Below are 10381 nucleotides of genomic sequence, written 5' to 3'. Positions count from 1 at the left end.
CTGCGTGGAAAGGGGCGGCGGGGCGCTGGGCGGCACCTGGGGTGCGCCGGGACAGGGTGGCGGGGCTGGAGGCCTCCGGGTGCCAGCGGCGTAGGTCTGTCACCAGTGTGCTCTGCTTCGGGGTTAACGCAGCCCGCCTGTTGACAGCAGGAGCTAGTATAAACTGAACACAAATGCGGTGGTACTGTTAACTACTGTTAACCTGTAGTTCATTTTTAATTTCGACAGGTGGTTTTTGTAATCGTTTATGGCATTGTTTTTCTCAGGGTAAAAACCCTCGCTTCTTTCAAATAGTCTTAAAATCTGCAGTCATCCCGCGGACTGGAATCTGAATCTCGATTTTATTGAGGCCTGGAGTTTTTGATAAATTATGAAGTGGATTTTAACTGTTTTGTTTATTGTCTTTTGTAGATTTACCTACGAGTAACTATGGAGTATTAATTTAAATACAAATATCAACGTGTTCTGTCAATGAACCTGCATCGCTCTGAGGAAACCTTGCCATCTCAGTTATACGCTGCCGTGCTTCAGGGTTTTGAAGCCAGCCTGGTGGAGATGTTTCTGGTGGAGGTATACAGGTACAAGCACTTCCAGTTCACAAGCAGCATCAAAAGTACGATCAGGACATACCTGGCTCATACATGTGAAACAGATACAGGGTCAAATTCCAGGCTCTCCTAAAATTGACCAAAATGAAAATGAATCGTATAGCATGGGAGATGAAGCTAACCAAGAAAATAAGGAAAACGAAGAAAATTTTGCAAGAAATATCTGTCTTATTACCTGTGTATCAGATGCTTCAAAATGAGTCCTCCCTGCTGTGACATGAGCCCAAGTAGTCAGAGCAGTAACTCTCATGCCTCTCACTTTTGCGAAGTGAACACCTCATTTGGAGCAGCAGCACCTCCTTTGCAGCTTGAGGAGCCCTGTTCTGCACTGCCAGCTGCTCTTACAAGTTCCAGGAGTAAAGATGAAAAAGCCCAGTCTGTGCATCTTGGCCTCTGTTGTGTTTCCGGTATTACAGCTTGGACCTTAGCTGGGGAGATAAAAAACTCTAAAGCTGAAGCAAGGTGTAAAAATTTCAAAAATCAGAAGAAAGCTAGATGTGACAGTAAAAGGTTAGCTCATCCTGTGACACATGCTTGGGCCTTAAAGCTGGGTTCTGAGAGAAGGCAGCATTTCTGCAGTGTGTGCAGCATAGGACTGAAGTCGAAAGATGCTCATAAAGTCCATGAAAAGGGTCATGATACGGACCGTGGCTTTAAGTGCGTTTATTGTCGCACGGCTGAGTGGGACTTAATGGAGAATCATTTAAAATCACAGAAGGGATAAAAGAAACCTACCAGTGCCTCATCAGTGAAAGTGTTCTTGTGTCACAGAGTGCCTGGAAAGTGCACAGAAACAGCCACCTGAGGAAACTTCATCTCTTTAAACGCACAATACGTTCATCATCTTCTGAAACTGAGCGGATAAGAAATCTTCACGTAGTTTGCCGTTATCAGGATGTGTTTAAATGTCTGCACAGTGATTTTACCAGTAAGTCAAATTTTATTCTCATACAGTTGCCTCAGCTACAGGTGTCTCTTTGCACATAACTTTATTTGCTCAGTGCAAAATTTATCAGAGTTTCAGCATGAGCTGTAAATGCTATCAGTTAAGTATCTTCAGTTCTGGTTTAAAGAAAGAAAATATGAGAATGGGAAAAATTCTAAAAAGTGTTGTAGATGTTCCTCTTTTGGTGAAGTTCATTCTGCAAAGTCCTGTCTCATTTTTTATTGTGGATTCTGACTATTTCTACGAGTAGCTGACTATCATATTCTAATAATTTCAGTATTATTAGCTTTTTAATGGCTCTGTAACGTTACTGTGAAGGTACTTCTGTCAAGGTTAATGCTTTTTATCTCTTAAGTTTTGTGACACTGCTAATAGCTAAATATTATCTCCATTTATAAGGAGAAGCTTGGCAGAGTAACATGATCTGCGTCTCTTAAATCACAAAAGGACATAATTCCAGTGCTGTTCTCCTTCACATTGACTACAAATGTTGGGTTTGTACCAATTGTACTTTATTTAAGCAAGGAGGGAAACCCATTAAAATGTTTCTCATACGGATTGCAACTGTTTTGCCTTTGGTAAAGACATGCATTTAGTGCTTACCTTCAAGACTGGGTAAAATCTTGAAAGGTGTGTGTACACAGGTAGCCCGGGCATTTTTCTGTTCAACCAGTCAGTGTTGCAGGCGATTGCAGCGACTGATTGATTTTGGCAAGGGTTTTTGTGGTTGCTACTGCTCATATAGACCAAACTTGTTTTCTGGGTTGAACTGCTGGTTCGGTTCCGATTGCTCAATAAAGCCAATGCAAAGCCAGGCAATTTATGTGAAATAAGATGATGGCTCTCGTAGGAGCGCTCTGGAGTTTGTGGCAATGGTCACATAAGAAAACAGGCAATGTTAGGAGTGTTAGGAACGTGGAAGTACAGGGCTTCTGTGATTGTAGCCAGGCTGGGCATTGCGTCTGTGTTGCAGTGTAGGTTTTGAAGGATTTAGATTAGATTATATTGTGCAGTCTAATTTTAAAGTCCTCTTTGGGATAGGTGGGGTTCTGAGCTTTTGCTGTTCAAAAGGGCAGGAGATAAAATTTTCATAGGTTATTGCAGAATTTCTGCAGGGAAAGGAACCAAAAAAGGGTCAGTTTTAGAACGACATGCAGTGTCTCCACTTCATTGCATACGACTGTAAGCTGACAACAAGGCTGCAGTCCAGTCTAACTTTTTCCCTAAGAGGTTGGGAAAGGAGAGCACATAGACAGCTGAAATTCACACTATTTCAAAATAGAGATGACCACAACAGTGAAAAGATTTATGAATGCTTATACAAACAATGTTTTCTTGAGTGAAAGGGGAACCGTTTTGTCTTGACAAATTATGGCTTGTGTCTTGAATGAAAAATTTGCTTCCTTTTTTTGGAGGGGGGAATCAAGAATCTGTCTCCCTTATAATAATAGTGAGAAAGCAATCTGGGATGAGGTTTTCTGGAATGCTCTTTCGATAATTTCCATCATATCTGGGGGCAATGAATTTTGAAGATTATAATTTACCATTAACTGTTACATTAACACATTCAGAAAGTTTGCTTAATTTTAGCTTCCTATTGAAAAATGTAGTAGGTTAAATACTTAATAGCTTTTTAAACTATTGGTAGTATGATGGAATTGTAAATGTTTTATATTTGTTTTTAGTACTGTTTGCATTTTTGCGATAAATGTGAGCAAAGGAGCCCTTCTAAATGTCTATTTATCATCATGCTAATTTCTGTACATTTCTGAGGTGGAGAAGAAACATGAAAGAAATTGAGTAGTCTTCAGCTTGCTAGTATTTTTCAGGTGTTTTATTCCTTTAAGGGGAGTTTTACCATAGCATTACAAACAACTGTTGTATGCCAATTTATTATGCTTTTGAAGCTGATATAATGGGTATGGGAGCCTTCCTGCTTGCTATGGGGATAGTTTTTGAAATAAGTTTTAACTGCATCTTCCTTAGCACTAAGCTTGTGTTTAACTTAGTTTCAGGTTTTAGCTGTAATTGGTAATGTTATTTGCTACAGTGTGCTTGTTATAACTTTGAACCTACATGAAAACCTAACTGCTTAGTGGGAAAAAAATGTGCAAATTGCTAAAATGCTTTGGAGTACATTGAAGTTTCTTCTTAATTTCTGATTTAGGACAAAGCTATTGATCTGTCATGCTGAGAGATTCTTGTATGCATTTATGCGATGTTATTTGTTGTTTACTTGTATAAATTAAAGCGGTGGTTGATATTTGTGTAGGCTGTATAGTGACCATTTACCATCTGCATCAGGGATAAAGAGGCAAAAGACCTGAAAGGCTTATCGTGCTGCCTGTCATCATTTTTGGTCTTTGAATCTTAAACCTTAAAAAAGAGTCCAGAAGTTGCTATAAAGTGATTTTATATTAAAACCTTTACAGAAAATGGTTAGTGGTCTTGATTTCCATAAACAGAAATTCTCTATGCAAAACCTCAACCTCTAGCCAGCACTTTCTCCAGACCAAATTTAGACTGTCAGCAGATGTACTTTGAAGAAAATGGACAACTGAAGTGTATCGCATCTGGACAGTAAAAATAAAGCTTGGGTATTTTGATGTTTCCCAATTGTCTGTTCCTTCAATATTTTTCATAGGCTCTGTAAGTCATATCAAAATAACTCCACTGCAAATATATATTTTGTGAGCTCATTTTAAATTGTGGTTTGAAATCTTTGAGAACTGCTCAAGTTCTTTTATCCTTTTTGTTGTTGTTGTGCTGTTTTGACACTGTGGGAGATAAGTGCATTGAGCATCCTTAGAGCTGAGCTAACCTTGCTTTTGGTCAAACTGCGTCTTCAATTAACAGTTGCTCGCTCTTCTGAAATACTGTGCATTTCAGCCAAATTCAGCCCCATGTTGCTTAAATAAGCACAAACCACTTTAAAACTGCATAGGAGTTAAGTTTGAACTTTTAATAATTGTTTAAAATGTAGAAATGTCTTGCTCTTAAATTAATGGATTTAATTTTATTTTAACCCATTATATCAAACTGTGGCTTTTAATACAGCTAAGGAATGAATCAAGGTCTACAGGCATCTGTACAACCATGGTTACAATTTCAAACTGCAGACGTGTACTGAATGTGAGAGATGAGATGTTTTTTCCAAATATAGGTGTATTCTTGGCTGTTGTGTTGTTTTGGGGATTTTATTCCCCTTCCTCCTTCAATAGGTGTTGGTTTTTTGTTTTTGGTTTTTTGTTTGTTTTTTTTAACTGCTTAGTTTGTGAAGTGTAACAAATGCTTTGTAAATACTGAAAGCATGTACAGGACTTCTGATTAAATGTTTTACTACTGTCTGCTTTTACGGAGTGGAGGTGAATTTCCCAGTGCTAAATATTTGGGTAATGCAAGTGTATATGCTGGTAAATTTGTTTTAAAATTCATTAAGCTAGAGTAAAACTGTGGTTTGAAGAGGAAGAAGAGGATTATGGACTTAGAGTTTGCTTGAAGGCACTAAACAAGGATCCTCATCTTCCAAGGCTAATGGTGGTGGTGGTGGTGGGATATAGCAGCTGCATTGAGCTAGCAGCACAGCAGCTGTTAACTAGGTAGAGAAGATGACAAGGACACTCAGTGCAGGGAATCTGGATGCATGACAACATTCTTGGGGCTTGGATACTTTTTATGTTTATTTGAGTTTCTGATGGGCTTATTTTGGCAACTGATAATTGCTTGGTTGGCTAACCAGTTGCCTGTTAGTTTAAAAGGAAATTCTTCTTTGTTAAGTTAGTAGCAGCAAGTTTATCTTCCTTCATCAGTTTTGTTCCATCTTACTCGGTGAGAGCTTTTTTTCATCTGCAGTAGCAGAGATTCTTGCTTCATACAAGGAAGACTATTACCTCATAGATTTATTGGGTTTTTGTTATCAAACTACTGGGCCCTTCACTAGGAGGGAGGAGGAAGGAATACTGTATTGCTTAAAACGTTAAACTGAAGGATGCTTCATGTCTGAAACTTTTCTGACTTGTCAAAGTGACTGGAATAACACCAAAAGCCTGATACTCTGAATCATGGCAAGCCAGGCTCAATCTACAATTTGGATCTTTTTTGACCAACAGTTTGGTTTTTTTCTGATTCCTTTGTGGACATTTAATGATGTCAAAAATGCATGTTGCAGTTCATGCTGTTAGCAGTGGCAATTCCTCACACCTTCACCTACAAAGTCCTAGACTTGTGGTTAGAGCAGAGCTATGTGGAATGACTTGTCTCTGCATCTCTGATTTCTGACTGCTGTCTTCAGTTAATCTCATTAACTGAAGCAGGTTGAATATCAGGGGGAAGTATATAGCAGCCTATCAATCAATATATATTTACTTTAGTTTCATCTCATAAGTAACACTTAGGCTAACTTAAATACTTCTGCAATGCTAAAGCAACTTTCAAAGGACTCTATCCAGCTTTGTATCTTGCAGAGTGAACAGAAGGAGGGGAGCAGTGCATTTTTATACAGTCAAATTTGATTTTGTAACTTATCTTTTAATAATGGTGGAGGCTATATGTCTCTATCAGCAGTTCTTCATGCTGATGCATGCTTTCCCCAAGACTTGTTAAAAGAGACCCCTTCTTCTGAAAACAGAAATTAAATGAATTCATGACATATGCCTGCATTTCTCACACTTCCTCTATGTTTTAACAGCTTACTTCATATTTAGTGTTATAAAACCATACTGCCATTTTTTTCCACTAACCTACATGCTCTCTTTGTTACCAGTGTTGTTTGTTTAAAATACAGTTTTCACTTGCTCTTCTGTCTTGCTTGCTTTTCTATTTGTTTAAATGGCAGTTTCTCATGTTCCTTTGCCTCCAACTGGTACTTCTTTAAGAACAGATCAAGGAGAATGGTTCAACCAATTTTCTAGAATGCACATGGGGGAAAACTTTCTGTTCATAATGTTTGGAATTGGAACCAGTAAGACCATGGATGCCTTTTATTTAAGAAGCCCTAATAGTCCATGGCATGCAGGAAAGACCTAAGCATTTTTCAGATGGTGTCTTCTGTTAGAGTAGATAAAAGGCATACATTCCTGATGCAAAAGTCTGTGGAGATTTGGCCTTTTCACAATCTCCAAAAAATGCAGTGAGCAGTGAAGATAACTTACTGCAGGAAGCTAATTACAACAGACTGTTATTTCCGCCACAGCAACCCCATGCAATGCTACAGGTTTGGGGAAGAGTGGCTGGAAAGCTGCTCAGTAGAAAAGGACCTGGAGGTGCTGATTGATGGCTGAACGTGAGCCAGCTTGTGCCCAGGCAGCCAAGAAAGCCAACAGCATCCTGGCCTGTGTCAGAAATAGCGTAGCCAGCAGGGCCAGGGAGGTGGTTGTCCTCCCTGTGCTGGGCACCGGTGAGGCCGCACCTCGAGTCCTGTGTCCAGTTCTGGACCCCTCACTAAAAGAAAGACATTGAGGTGCTGGAGTGGGTCCAGAGAAGGGCAGCAGAACTGGTGAAGGGCCTGGAGCACAGGTCTTACGAGGAACAGCTGAGGGAACTGGGGTGTTTAGTCTGGAGAAGGCTCAGGGGAAACCTTATCTCTCTTGATAACTACCTGAAAGGAAGTTGTAATGAGGTGGGTGTTGGTCTCTTCTCCCATGTAACAAGCCATAGGACAAGAAGTAACAGCCTCAAGCTGTGCCAGGGGAGGTTTAGATTAGATATTAGGAAAAATTTCTTCATGGAGTAATCAGGTATTGGAACAGGCTGCCCAGGGCAGTGGTGGAATCAGTCCCTGGAAGTGTTCAAAAACCATGTAGATGAGGCCCTCAGTGATATGGTTTAGTGGTGGTCTTGGCAGTCCTGGGGTAATGGTTGGACTTGATGATCTTAAAGGTCTTTTCCAACCAGCTGATTCTATGATTCTAAGGCAGGCAGGGACAGGAACTAAGAACTTGCCAGTTTTCTTTAGTACCTGTATGCAAAAGTTTTTAATTCTTTAAAAAATAAAAAATAAAAAAGAAAGTTGGATACTAAAGGTTATTGTGGCTGGAAAACCTGTGAGAAGTTGCTGGAGGATGTGATGAGGAGATGAACTTGAGCAGAATTTGGCATGTTAGGAAAAATGCTACTGGGACAGGCCATAGTGGGCAGAGAATAAAATAGTGAAGAGTCTCAGAGAATTAAAATAACTTGGGCAAAAGAGTGGCCTGAAGTGAACAGAAAGGATTTAGAGCCCTGGGCATGTGAACCAGCATTAAAATAACAGGGTACACAATAACTTGTATGTACTATTACTATCATTACTCAAATGGGAATTAATTCAAGCATCAGAGGTTTCTACAAAGGTTGCAGCAATGCCAGTTAGCCCAAATATAATACCCCACTATGAAATCTGGAAGTTGTTTTTTAACTTCTTACGTACTTTGTTTCAAAAAAGTGAAGCCTAAAACATGCTAAAACCCCCCCAATGAAACAAACAGAAAACCCAACAAACCAAACACCCACAGAAATTCAAGGAAACTCGCAATAAAGGATGCAAAGTCACTCATCATCTGTGCGGGCAGGTACACTTGCAAAATCTTCAGTTGCTTGACTTGACTGTATACACATATTTTTTCCCCCACATGATCCTTCTAAAATTCAGTGTGTAGAATGGGTAGTGCTTCGTTAGCCTTGGTTTATTGTTTAGTGAGCGTAGAGCATATACACAAAAAGCAATGAAATAGAGGTTACCAAGGCAACTTTAATTTTGGCAATTCCTAATTTTTATGTCTTGGCTTAGCAACCTTAATGAGCTGGAACTTTGTTTTGTTTTTTAATACAGGATTTATTTTGTGTTGCGAGAAATATGTTGGGAATCTACCTTAACATACTAAATTACCAAAAATGCCATCATCATACAGCAGTATGCACTGTATGCTTTTAGTTCCTAGGCTGTGAGACCATGCAATACATTGATATATGTAAGTTCATGTATTTCTTCCTTAGGTCCTGTGATACTTAGACCCACTGGCTTCAGCTCCAGTATGGCATCCTAACATACGTTGTGTTGGTGGTGACTTGTTGACCATTGAACCACGCTGGAGAAGCTGGTGTACACTGAATGGAGGGTTAGGTGAGTATTTGTTTATTCACAATGCTATCTTGAATGTACCATCTCAAAAAGTTGTAAGGTGCTTAAGTTTTTGACCTGTAAATGGTCATAAATTGGCAGTTTTCCTCCCTTTTCCCCCAGTCACTAGAGGCTCCATAAGCCAGCAGCATTTGTAATCTGATGTTGTGTCATCACATTAAAAGGAATTGGCAATTTAATAAATCAGGCTTGATGACTCTGGGGAAGGAAAAATCTTTATTTTTTTCTTCCTGTGAATGGCAGTGTGCTGAAAGGTCTTACATTACCAAGTTCTTGTGGGGAGCATTTGATACATACTGCTTAAGATGATGGACTTTACAAGTTACCTTCAGAGTTGGTGCAACTGTTTTGAGGTTGATTCGTTTATATAACAATTAACATCAGCTTTTATCTCTCATTTGTAGGCTTTTCCGCCCCCACATTTGTAGCGTGGGGGTGGAAAAGAGGATTTTTGGTGCTTTGTTGCTAAAAATAATGACCTCATAGAAAAGCAGTAATATGCGAACTCTGTCAGGACCAGAAAGATTGAGTCAAATTAAGTGATTCTGTGCCAAATGGTATTTTCAGTGGATGGAAGTATTCCTCTTACTCTGACACAAATGCTGGCTATCTTCTCGGTCATCTAATGGGCTTATTTAATTTTTCCTAATCTTACCAAATATGCTATGTATTTAAATGTGTATGCAGCACTGTGTTTTTTTAAAGCTTATATTTTACATTGGAAATGGCTGTCATTTCACTGATCTTGATATTAGTCTTAACAATGTAATTAGAATTTTATGCTATTTTTACAACAGAATGAGAAAGGAAACTTATTATGTTAGGAATATCGAAATATTAAACATAAATCAATTCCTGGCAACATAATAGCTATACTATACAAATATGTCACTTGTTCTTCATCTACATGTATGTCCTGGGTTCAGCTAGCAACCCCACAACAATGTACAATGGTCATAGGAAGCTGAGGAAATTTAGAAAAGACAACTATTTAAAATGTGGATTGTTAGATAAAGGTTATGTATGTTAAAAACATTGTAATCTGGTGAAACCAGTGGATTCAAGTCAAATAAGGTATCTGAAAATCATGTTTCTCCTTCCTGTTTTGTTGCTTTTAAGAAACAGGGATATTCATTGTGGCAGCAAGCATGTCAAACACAGGAGTGATTTTCCAAATGCTGTCATTTTTATCATTATAATCAGTGTTTGTCTAGTTTTGTTTTTCTTTGCGCTGAGCAGCACTGAGACAATTTCATAATGAAAGTGTGCATCCAAGAATGATAAGCTGTTCTTCTAGGGTATGTGTGAATGGCAGCTAAACATTGCAGTATGTCACCTACCTGTTCACTGTATTTACATGTGCAAAAGTAAAATAGAGCAGTTCTTGCTTCAGCATTACCTGTATGTAACAACTTGGATCTAATTCTGCCGTATAGTTATAAAAGCCAAAATCAAACAACACAAACAAAACTAACCAAAACAAACTCCAACCTAAACAAATGGGTTGTCTAGCTCTTTTTGGGAAGCTGTTGTTTTGCCCTTAGTGTGTGTTTCACAAACATAACGCAGGATGATCAGCAAGGCTTTTTTGACTCTATTAATGGACTGAACTATGCGGGTTACGCTATTTCAAAAGTCTCTCTACAACTTTGTCTTTCACCTGAAAGTATCTTATCTCAAATTCTGAAATCTTTCAGTCACTGATGGTAA

The 10381-nt window shown here is 38.9% G+C and overlaps 1 protein-coding gene across 1 annotated transcript in view; it reads left to right on the top strand.

The window, feature by feature from the left end:
* Positions 1 to 421: 421 nt before the first annotated feature.
* PXDC1 (PX domain containing 1) overlaps positions 422 to 10381 on the top strand; it is a 129720-nt gene continuing 119760 nt past the window's right edge. Inside the window, exons 1-2 of the transcript XR_003994912.1 lie at positions 422 to 1536; positions 8527 to 8653. The gene's annotated coding sequence lies outside the window, so the exon portion shown is untranslated. The remainder of the gene's footprint in view (positions 1537 to 8526; positions 8654 to 10381) is intronic.

The sequence above is a fragment of the Strigops habroptila genome, chromosome 1, assembly GCF_004027225.2.
Source record: "Strigops habroptila isolate Jane chromosome 1, bStrHab1.2.pri, whole genome shotgun sequence".
Taxonomy (NCBI): domain Eukaryota; kingdom Metazoa; phylum Chordata; class Aves; order Psittaciformes; family Psittacidae; genus Strigops; species Strigops habroptila.
This window is presented reverse-complemented; position numbering and strand designations above follow the sequence as displayed.